We start from the raw sequence: 10454 nt of genomic DNA on the forward strand, positions 1-10454 counted from the left end.
TGGCATCTTGTGTATCCTGCCTGGCATGTGTCAACTAAGACTCCATATTGAATGACCCTCAAATTCTGGTCTCAATATTTGTCTCTCACCTTTGTAAATTAATCTGGTAAATGGCTTGAGGAAATATTTTGTGGAATATTTATTGTATATCCTTATAGTGGCAGTCCAAAATTCTTCCTTAAGGGATCCTCCATTCCCTTTAATTGATAGGATCTAGATCTGAGAACAGGCTTAGTTATGAAAACTGGGCAAAGATCATTATTTTTCTGTTGCAGCTTCCATTTCACCAACTCTGATTTTTTTCCTAACCAATCAAATCAACTAACTTTCTTATTACATCTACATCTGTCTTACCCCTAGAAGAATTATAGTTTATTATATTAGACACCACCATAGATCTTTGTGAAACAAGACACTCTTACTGTCCATATGTTAATTTTATCTAGCTGGCTTTTGGTAGTTAAGAGCTGCCACCTGGACCCTGCTTATCTGGAGTCTTATCATAGGAATTGAGTAAGGAGCTAAGTTCTCTGAAAGCATCTGCTATTATCAATATTGGTCTGCAGAGGACATTAAGCTTCTCAAATATACTTTGCCTCTTCTACTGATACATTTTCTACTCTATTAATAGAGTGTGCCCTCAGGGACATCATAGGGAGTCTAGTTAGGTGATAGGTTCTCTGTACATAATAAATGTTTTCCAATATTCCAAACTGTGATCCTTGTGACACTTTAATATTCTGTCAAGGCAGCTGCAGCAACTCCATTGCATTTACTGTAAATATAATTGTGTTAAAATTTTAATAAGATGTCCTTGTAGTATATTAGAACGGAATCTAGTGTTCATTTCCAGGAGTTTAATTCCTAAGTCTTGGGAAAATGTTTTCATGTCTTAAACTTCCCCACATCCAGCTTTATATTCTGTTTCTCTCCTAAGAAAAGTTCCTGATAATACATGTTAGCCAGGTCCTACATGTTTTAAAAAAGCTATTTCTTTTTATAGCAGAGGCTGTAGTTATTGCTCTGAAGGTGGTGAGTTAGGGCAAGGAGAGATTGTGAGAAGAACTATACCATTTTTCAGAGAACATGTTTACATGATCTCCACGTAGAGGTGGCTTCTCTCCTCTAGCAAGAGGGAAAAAACTACTTCCAGTTTGCAAGGTTCAGAGAAATCTAGATATTCATGTTTTTGAGGTGCCACTGTACAGATATCCATCATTACAGATGCAAATGTCTGACTCTTTCCCTTTTAGGATCCTGACTTTAATATAAACAGTCTGTTCATGTGCATTTTGTATCCTTTGAAATCTTGTGACCCTTATAATCATTTTAAGTGCTTTTCTCTATTCGGGATATAAAAATATCTTTAAATGCTTTCATGGAGGCTTACTTACTGTTACAGCATTCCCTAGTTAGTGGTTCTTTTTTTTCTATTTCTTTTATGGTTTTTATTTTTTCCATTATAGTTGATTTACAGTGTTCTGTCCATTTCTACTGTACAGCAAAGTGACCCAGTCATATTCATGTATATATATATATATATATATACACACACACACAAATATATATATTCCTATCCTCCATCATGTTCCATCACAAGTGACTGGATATAGTTCCCTCTGCTGTACAGCAGGATCTCATTGCTTATCAACTCTAAATGCAATAGTTTGTGTCTATTAATTCCAGCCTCCCACTCCATCCCACTCCCCCCCCCTCCCTTGACAACCATAAGTCTGTCTTCCAACTTCATGAGTTTCTTTTCTGTGGAAAGGTTGATTTGCACAGTATATTCCAGATATAAGTGATATGATATGGTATTTGTCTTTCTCTTTCTGACTTACTTCACTTAGTATGAGAGTCTCTACTTTCATCCTTGTTACTGCAAATGGCATTGATTTGTTTTTTTTTTGGCTGAGTAGTATTCCATTGTGTATATATACTACATCTTCTTAATCCATTCCTCTGTCAATGGACATTTAAGTTGTTTCCATGTCTTGGCTATTGTGAATAGTGCTGCAATGAACATGTGGGCACATGTGTCTTTCAAGGACAGTTTTGTCCAGATATATGTCCAAGAGTGGTATTTCTAGGCCATATGGAAATTCTATATTTAGTTTTCTGAGGTACCTCCATACTGTTCTCCATAGTGGCTGTACCAGTTTACATTCCCACCAGCAGTGCAGGAGGGTACACTTTTCTCCACACCCTCTCCAGCATTTGTTATTTGTCGACCTGTTAACGATGGCCATTCTGACAGGTGTGAGGTGATACCTCATAGTAGTGTTGACTTGCATTTCTCTAATAATCAGTGATGTTGAGCAATTTTTCATGTGCTTGTTGGCCATCTGTATGTCTTTGGATAAATGTCTATTCAGGTCTTTTGCCCATTTCTCAATGGGTTGATTTTTTTTTTTATTGTTGATTTGTAAAAGTTGTTTGTATGTTTTAGAGATTAAGCCCTTGTCAGTTACATCATTTGAAACTCTTTTTTTGACCCAGAATCGCCAAAGCAATCCTGAGAAACAAAAACCAAGCAGGAGGCATAACTCTCCCAGACTTCAAGAAATACTACAAAGCCACCGTCATCAAAACAGTGTGGTACTGGTATCAAAACAGACAGACAGACCAATGGAAAAGAATAGAGAATCCGGAAATAAACCCTGACACCTATGGTCAATTAATCTTTGACAAGGGAGGCAAGAACATAAAATGGGAAAAGGAAAGTCTATTCAGCAAGCATTGCTGGGAAACCTGGGCAGCTGCATGCAAAGCAATGAAACTAGAACACACCCTCACACCATGCACAAAAATAAACTCCAAATGGCTGAAAGACTTAAATATACGACAGGACACCATCAAACTCCTAGAAGAAAACATAGGCAAAACACTCTCTGACATCAACATCATGAATATTTTCTCAGGTCAGTCTCCCAACGCAATAGAAATTAGAGCAAAAATAAACCCATGGGACCTCATCAAACTGAAAAGCTTTTGCACAGCAAAGGAAACCCAAAAGAAAACAAAAGGACAACTTACAGAATGGGAGAAAATAGTTTCAAATGATGCAACTGACAAGGGCTTAATCTCTAGAATATATAAGCAACTTATACAACTCAACAGCAAAAAAACCAATCAATCAATGGAAAAATGGGCAAAAGACCTGAATAGACATTTCTCCAAAGAAGATATACAGATGGCCAACAAACACATGAAAAAATGCTCCACATCGCTGATTATAAGAGAAATGCAAATCAAAACTACCATGAGATACCACCTCACACCAGTCAGAATGGCCATCATTAATAAATCCACAAATAACAAGTGCTGGAGGGGCTGTGGAGAAAAGGGAACCCTCCTGCACTGCTGGTGGGAATGTAAACTGGTACAGCCAGTATGGAGAACAGTTTGGAGATACCTTAGAAATCTATACATAGAACTTCCATATGACCCCGCAATCCCACTCTTGGGCATCTATCCAGACAAAGCTCTACTTAAAAGAGACACATGCACCCGCATATTCATTGCAGCCCTATTCACAATAACCAGGACATGGAAACAATCCAAATGTCCATCGACAGATGATTGGATTCGGAAGATGTGGTATCTATACACAATGGAATGCTACTCAGCCATAAAAAAGGATGACATAATGCCATTAGCAGCAACATGGATGGAACTAGAGAATCTCATCCTGAGTGAAATGAGCCAGAAAGACAAAGGCAAATACCATATGCTATCACTTATAACTGGAATCTAATATCCAGCACAAATGAACATCTCCTCAGAAAAGAAAATCATGGACTTGGAGAAGAGACTTGTGGTTGCCTGATGGGAGGGGGAGGGAGTGGGAGGGATCGGGAGCTTGGGCTTATCAGACACAACCTAGAATAGATTTACAAGGAGATCCTGCTGAATAGCATTGAGAACTATGTCTAGATACTCATGTTGCAACAGAAGAAATGGTGGGGGAAAAACTGTAATTGCAATGTATACATGTAAGGATAACCTGACCCCCCTTGCTGTACAGTGGGAAAATAAAAAAATTAAAAAAAAGAAAAAGAAAATAGTGCTGCAATGAACATCGGAGTACAAGTGTCTCTGCGAGTCGTGGTTTTCTCTGGATAGATGGCCAGGAGTGGGATTGCTGGATCAAAGGGTAGTTCTATGCTTAGTTTTCTGAGGACTCTCCATCCTGCTTTCCACAGTGGTTGCACCAATTTACAATCCCACCAACAGTGTACTGGGGTTCCTTTTTCTCCGCACCCTCTCCAGCACTTATTGTTTGTAGACTTTTGGATGATGGCCATTCTGGCTGGTGTAAGGTGGCACCTCAGAGAGGTTTTGATTTGCATTTCTCTACTAATGAGTGATGTTGAACATCTTTTCATGTGTTTTCTGGCCATCCGTATGTCTTCTTTGGAGAACTGTCTGTTTAGATCTTCTGCCCATTTTTGGATGAGGTTGTTTGTTTTTTTGGTATGGAGCTGCAGAAGGTGTTTATAAATTTTGGAGATGAATCCCTTGTCCGTTGATTCACTTGCAAAGATTTTCTCCCATTCTGTGGGTTGTCTTTTTGTGTTGTTTAGGGTTTCCTTTGCTGTGCAGAAACTTTGAAGTTTGATTAGGTCCCATTTGTTTATTTTTGTTTTTATTGTCAGTACTCTAAGAGGTGGATCTGAGAAGATGGGCAACGCCTGATCCTTAACCCACTGAGCAAAGCCAGGGATTGAACCCACAACCTCATGGTTCCTAGTCTGATTCATTTCTGCTGCGTCACCATGGGAACTCTGTGGATTCTTTAGTTTTTGAAAAATTTCACATTGGTTTTCCGGGAATGGGTAAATCCAGATTGTGAAGCAAGTGCTTTTGTCTTAGACATGCAATATAATGTGTTTTTGAACCCCTTTGACTAAATCGAGATGTGTTTTTCTGAACCCTTTTTATTTCCCTATTTTTTCTTTCTTGCTTTAGCCCTTTACTTATGGGGACCATTTAAATGAAATTATTAGCAGTGCTTCCCCATTTGGCTTCACTTCAGAATAACTGGGATATGTGGAAATTTTAGAAATACAGAATCTAATTCCCGTGCCCTCCCCAGAGGCTATATTATTCTCTGTTTATACTGCTTCTCTGGACAATATCATATAGTTTCAGGGCTTTAAATGCCAGCTACATGTTGATGGCTTTCAAATTTATGTTTCCAGTCTTTTCCACTAAGCATGCAACTGGTAATCCCGACCACCTAATTGCATTTACATTTGGATGTCTAACAAGAACATGAACCTAGGAGTTCCTGTGTGGCTCAGTGGGTTAAGGATCTGGCAGGGTCACTGCCGTAGCTCAGGTGGCCCAGGTTCAGTCCCTGGCCCCGGAACTTCCACATGCCATGGGTGTGGCGAAAGGGGAAAAGAGAAAGAATAAGAACCTAAACGTGGCTAAACTAGAACTCTTGATTCCCACTGTGCCAAATCTGCTATCACCTCAATCTTCCTAATCATAGTCTATGGTACAAAGTTCTGCCTATCACTGGCCAAAAACCGTAGTCATCCTTAATTATTCCTCTGCCATCACCTTGAAAGTCTGAACTAGTTCAAGTTTAACCTGTTCTTCCCATGTCTACTGTTACACTGAGCACCTGCCTTCTTTTTCCTGGATCACTCAATGGCCTCATATCTTGATCCCTGCTTAATTCATTCTCTGTGTGAGAGCCAAAACTCTTCCTTTTTTGGGGGGGTGGGGGGCGGGGAACATTCCTGCGGCATGCAGGAGTACTTGGGGCAGGATCAGACCTGTGCCATAGCAGTGACAACGCTGGATGCTGAACTGCTAGGTCACCAGAGGACTCTCCAAAAGAGTTCTTAAAAAAAAAAGCTAAATAAAATATTTTCGTTTACCTGTCTGAAATCTTTCAAGACTCTTATGTACCTAGAACAAAATGTAGACTCCTTGAGATGGGGGCCAACCGAGATGGCAACAAAAGAGATTCCTGAACTCCACTCTTCCCATGGACACATCCAATGTGCAACAAGACAGAGTATTTATCTCTGAAAGAAATCCAGAAACTACTTGAGTGACTTCTCTACACCTTGAGTGGATGAGAAAATACTCACGTTCTGATGGGTGGAAATGATTGAGACACCCCCTCACCATAGCTCCCCCCTGCCCTGCCCTGCCCTGGCAGAGCACTATACAATTGGGAGAAACTCCCAGCTCCCAATTCCTCCCTGAGGAGCCCAGGGTTTGGACCCCATAAATGTCTATATTTTTTGGCTTTTTTTTAGGGCCACACCCGAGGCATATGGAGGTTCCCAGGCTAGAGGCCAAATCGGAGCTACAGCTGCCAGCCTACACCACAGCTATAGCAACGCCCGATCCAAGCTGTTTCTGTGACCTATACCACAGCTCACAGCAACACCGATCCGTAACCCACTGAGCGAGGCCAGGGATTGAACCCTCAGCCTCATGGATACTAGTCGGATTTGTTTCCACTGCACTACGAGGGGAACTCCAGAACCGCATTTTTAACACCCCAGCTTTCAAGAGTTCCATCCGAGGGATGGACCCTCCAAACTCTTAACTCTGAAAGCCAGTGAGACTTGCATCCATGAGACCCTCAAGACTAGAGCAAAGAAAGAGGAGTTGTTAACAGGTGTAGGAGACGTGACTCATTCCCCTGGGTTGACTGTTGAGGGAGCAAACAGAAAAGCTGATCTCCCAGGCTTTCCCTGAAAGAGGCCCATTGGCAAACTTTAAAAGCAGCTGCCCTAAGGGTCAGGCTTTTAATTTAGCCCACATCTGGTGGCTGGCTGTGATCGGCCCCAGAGACTGGGGAAACTGGTAGGCACCTTTTCTGCCATCTCCCAGTAGTCCCCTCCAAATCACCAGTATCTCCCTGGAAGGAGCTTGTATGCAAGTAATGTGCCTCAGAAATTTCACCGCGGCCCAAGGGACAGGTCCCTAGATGGGTAGGCTCTGATGACCGATGGGCCTTGCATTCGTGAATCCCACAGGACTGTAGCAAACAATGTTATACGATTGATATGTGACACTGTGTATGTTCAAGATGTACAGTGTTACATTTAAATATAACATTATAATTACCACCATAATGTTAGCTAACACCTCCATCATGCCACATAATAACCACTTCTTTTTTTGTGACGAGAACATTTAAGACTTAGTCTCTTAGCAGTGGAAACATTTGTTTTGAATATGGTTGACTATAATCACCATGCTGTACCTTAGATTTCCTGAACTATTTAACCTTCTAGTTGTACTCTTAAACATCTCAGTTCCCCAGCTCTCTAGCCCCTGGCAGCCAGCATTCTACTGTCTGTTTCTAAGAGTGTCTGTTTTAGAATTCACGTACAAGGGGTAATGAGTAGGATTTGTCTTTCTCTGCTTAACTTCTCTGACTTAGCATCCTGACTTCAAAGTCCATTCATGTTGTTGCAGATGGCAAGATTTTCTTCTCATAGCAGAATAACATTCCTGTGTGTGTGTGTGTGTGTGTGTGTGTGAGTGAGTGAGTGTGTGTGTGTGTGTGGTGTCACATCTTCTTTATCCATTCACCCACTGATGGACATAGAATGGGCTGTTTCTATGTATTGGCCATTGTGACTAATGCTGCAATAAACATCGAAGTTCAGGTATCTCTTTGGGATCCTGTTTTCATTTTCCTTGGCTATATTCCCAGAAGTGGAATTGCTGTGTTATATGGTAATTCTATTTTTAATTAAAAAACCCCTTCATATTCTTTTCCATAGCGGCTCAAACAATTTACATTCCCACCAACATACACAAAAGTTCCCCTTTTCTCCACATCCTGACAAACGCTTGCATTTTTTGCCTCCCAGATGCTAGCCATTCTACTAGGTGTAAGATGATATGTCATTCTGGTTTGGATGTGCATTTCCCGGATGATCCGTGAATTGAGCACCTCCTCATAAATGTGTTGGCCACTTGTATGCCGTCTTTGGAGAAATGTTATTCACTTCCTCGGACTGTTTTTCAGTTGGGTTGTTTGTTTTTTGGCTATTGAGTTGAATGAGTTCTTTATATATTTTGGATATTAGCCTCTTATCTGAAACATGATTTGCAAATATTTTCTCCTATTCTGTAGGTTGCCTTTGTGTTTTGTAGATTGTCTCTTTTGGTTTTTCGTTTGATGTAGTCCCACTTGTTGATTTTTGCTTTTGCTGCTTGTGCTTTTGGTGTCATATCCAAGCATTCTATTAAAATGGTCTCTTTTCTGGTTAGTTTGGTCCATTCTTCCAAAAATCTGTATTTGTTGGTAGTGCCAGGAGAGATTAGGGTGGTGTTTGCTTTTTTTTTTTCCCTTCCAGAATTTGATAGCACAATACATTTGATAAGACATTATATATTTCTTCCATTTCCAGTTGTTTTAGTGACAAATAATTCACTAGAATATTCCTTAGGAGTCTATTTAGGTGATACAAGCCCAAATTTCATGGATTAATTTTAAGTTCTGATTGGCTTTATTAGGTGATTCATGAACTGAGCACCGTCTCACCCAAGGGAATGGGTAACGTCTCCTACATCTGTTAACAACTCTAGAAGGGCATTACAAGGGGTTTTACAAATAGGAAAGTTTTTATAGGAAGAAAGGTGGGGTAAGGGAATTAGTTAATAGCCAAAGAAAAGTAAAGATTTTTTTTCATGCCAGAAAAATCTTCTCTTTTGGGGGGAAGAAAATGGCAAGGGTTTTATCATGCCGGTTGCCTTTTCTTCCTCTGGGAGAATGGAGAGGGCCCATGTGACAGATTATACCTCATTGGTGCTGACCAGAAAGTTCCACATACTGGTTGATTAAGATCACATTGGTGGTGAAGGTTGAAACTGCAGTTAGGTTAGGTATTAAATCTAGATTTGGTATCATGGACTTTAGCACAAGTGATGTCATTTTGGGCCTCTGGTTTTCCTCTTTAACACGGGGAACTAGAAACATCTTCCAAGTCACCGCATAAGAGAGAATTCTTGTACGGTTTCTCTATATCAACACCTCGTATATTATTGCCATTTTGATTTTCTTGGATTTTATAATTATTATACTTTCTTTAGGAGACGTAAGTTTCATCTTACCTATGCATGTCTCTGAAACAAACCTGAAAAAAAATAATTGCACGGATTTTTTTTTCATGTATTTGAGTCTTGTTGTAATTGGGAACAGTACAGGAGGATTTTTTCTTCAAAATTAATCTTTATATTTCCAATTTGTCATAATGTCTGACATTATGTTAGGTACAATGTTTGGTACCTAAAGTAATTTGATTTATATTTAATATGTCTGATCATTGTGATATGTAATTTCTGGTTAATACATCTACTAGCCAGACATACTTGCCTTTCTTTGCAAAATCAAAACAGTAGATACACATGAAAATTTATGGCAGTCCATCAGTTTGTGTATTTACGTAACATTAAATTGCATGAAATGAATTTCATATGGGTGTTTGGATTTAGTGGTATTGAAAGGTCATTGATTTAATGATTTTTTTTTTGAAAGGTCATTGATTTCACGATTTTCTTTTTTTTGGGAATCATTTTCAGGCAGAGCTACTTGATTAGTGAATGTCGTTAGTGGAAGGAATATTAAATAATACATATGTTCTTTTCTTTATGATATTTGTCTTAAATTTATTTCAACTTTTATTGAGACATCAGTGGGACATATAAAATTGTATTGGTTTTAGGTGTACAGTGTTATAGTTACTATAATGAGTTAACTTTCATCACCACACACAGTTACAACTTTTTTTTTTCTTGTGGTGGGAACTTTTAAGTTTTCCTCTTAGCAACTCTCAAATAAACCACATAGCATTGCTAAGTACAGTCACCACGCTGTATGTTACATCCCCGGGACTCATTTATCTTATAACTGGATGTTTGCACCTTTTGACCACCTTTGCCTATTTTACCAATTCCCATTTGTGGAGCAGGGTGGGGCCCTGCTCTCTGGCAAGTACCGATCTGTTTTCTGTATCAATATGTTGAGTCTTTTTTTAGATTTGACATGTATGTGAAGTCATATACTATTAGTCTTTGATTTATTTCACTTAGCTTAAGGCTTTCAAGTTCCATCTTTTTTTTTTTTTTTTTTTTTTTTTTTTTTTTTTTTTTTTTTTTTTGCAAATGGCAGCATCTCCTTCCTTTTTATGACTAAATAATATATTAATATATTATTATTTACATAATTGCATAGATTTTTCAGGTGTTTACATCATATTAATCATATAATAACTATGGATATATATATATATATACCGCATTTTCTTTATCTGTCATATTTCTTTGCTAAAGCAAAAGCAGTGGTTCCCAAATGTTGACCATATAACATTTAAACACACAAGGTGATTTCTCATAATACCTTTCACACAGTGGGCATTTCATTCATGTATTCTTATTGATTGCTCAATCTGGTTTCTGTTTATCAA

This window comes from Sus scrofa, chromosome 7 (assembly GCF_054392235.1).
Source record: "Sus scrofa isolate SSC_HxYL_T2T_F1_AM1 chromosome 7, Sscrofa_HxYL_maternal_Yorkshire_Landrace_v2.0, whole genome shotgun sequence".
NCBI lineage: Eukaryota > Metazoa > Chordata > Mammalia > Artiodactyla > Suidae > Sus > Sus scrofa.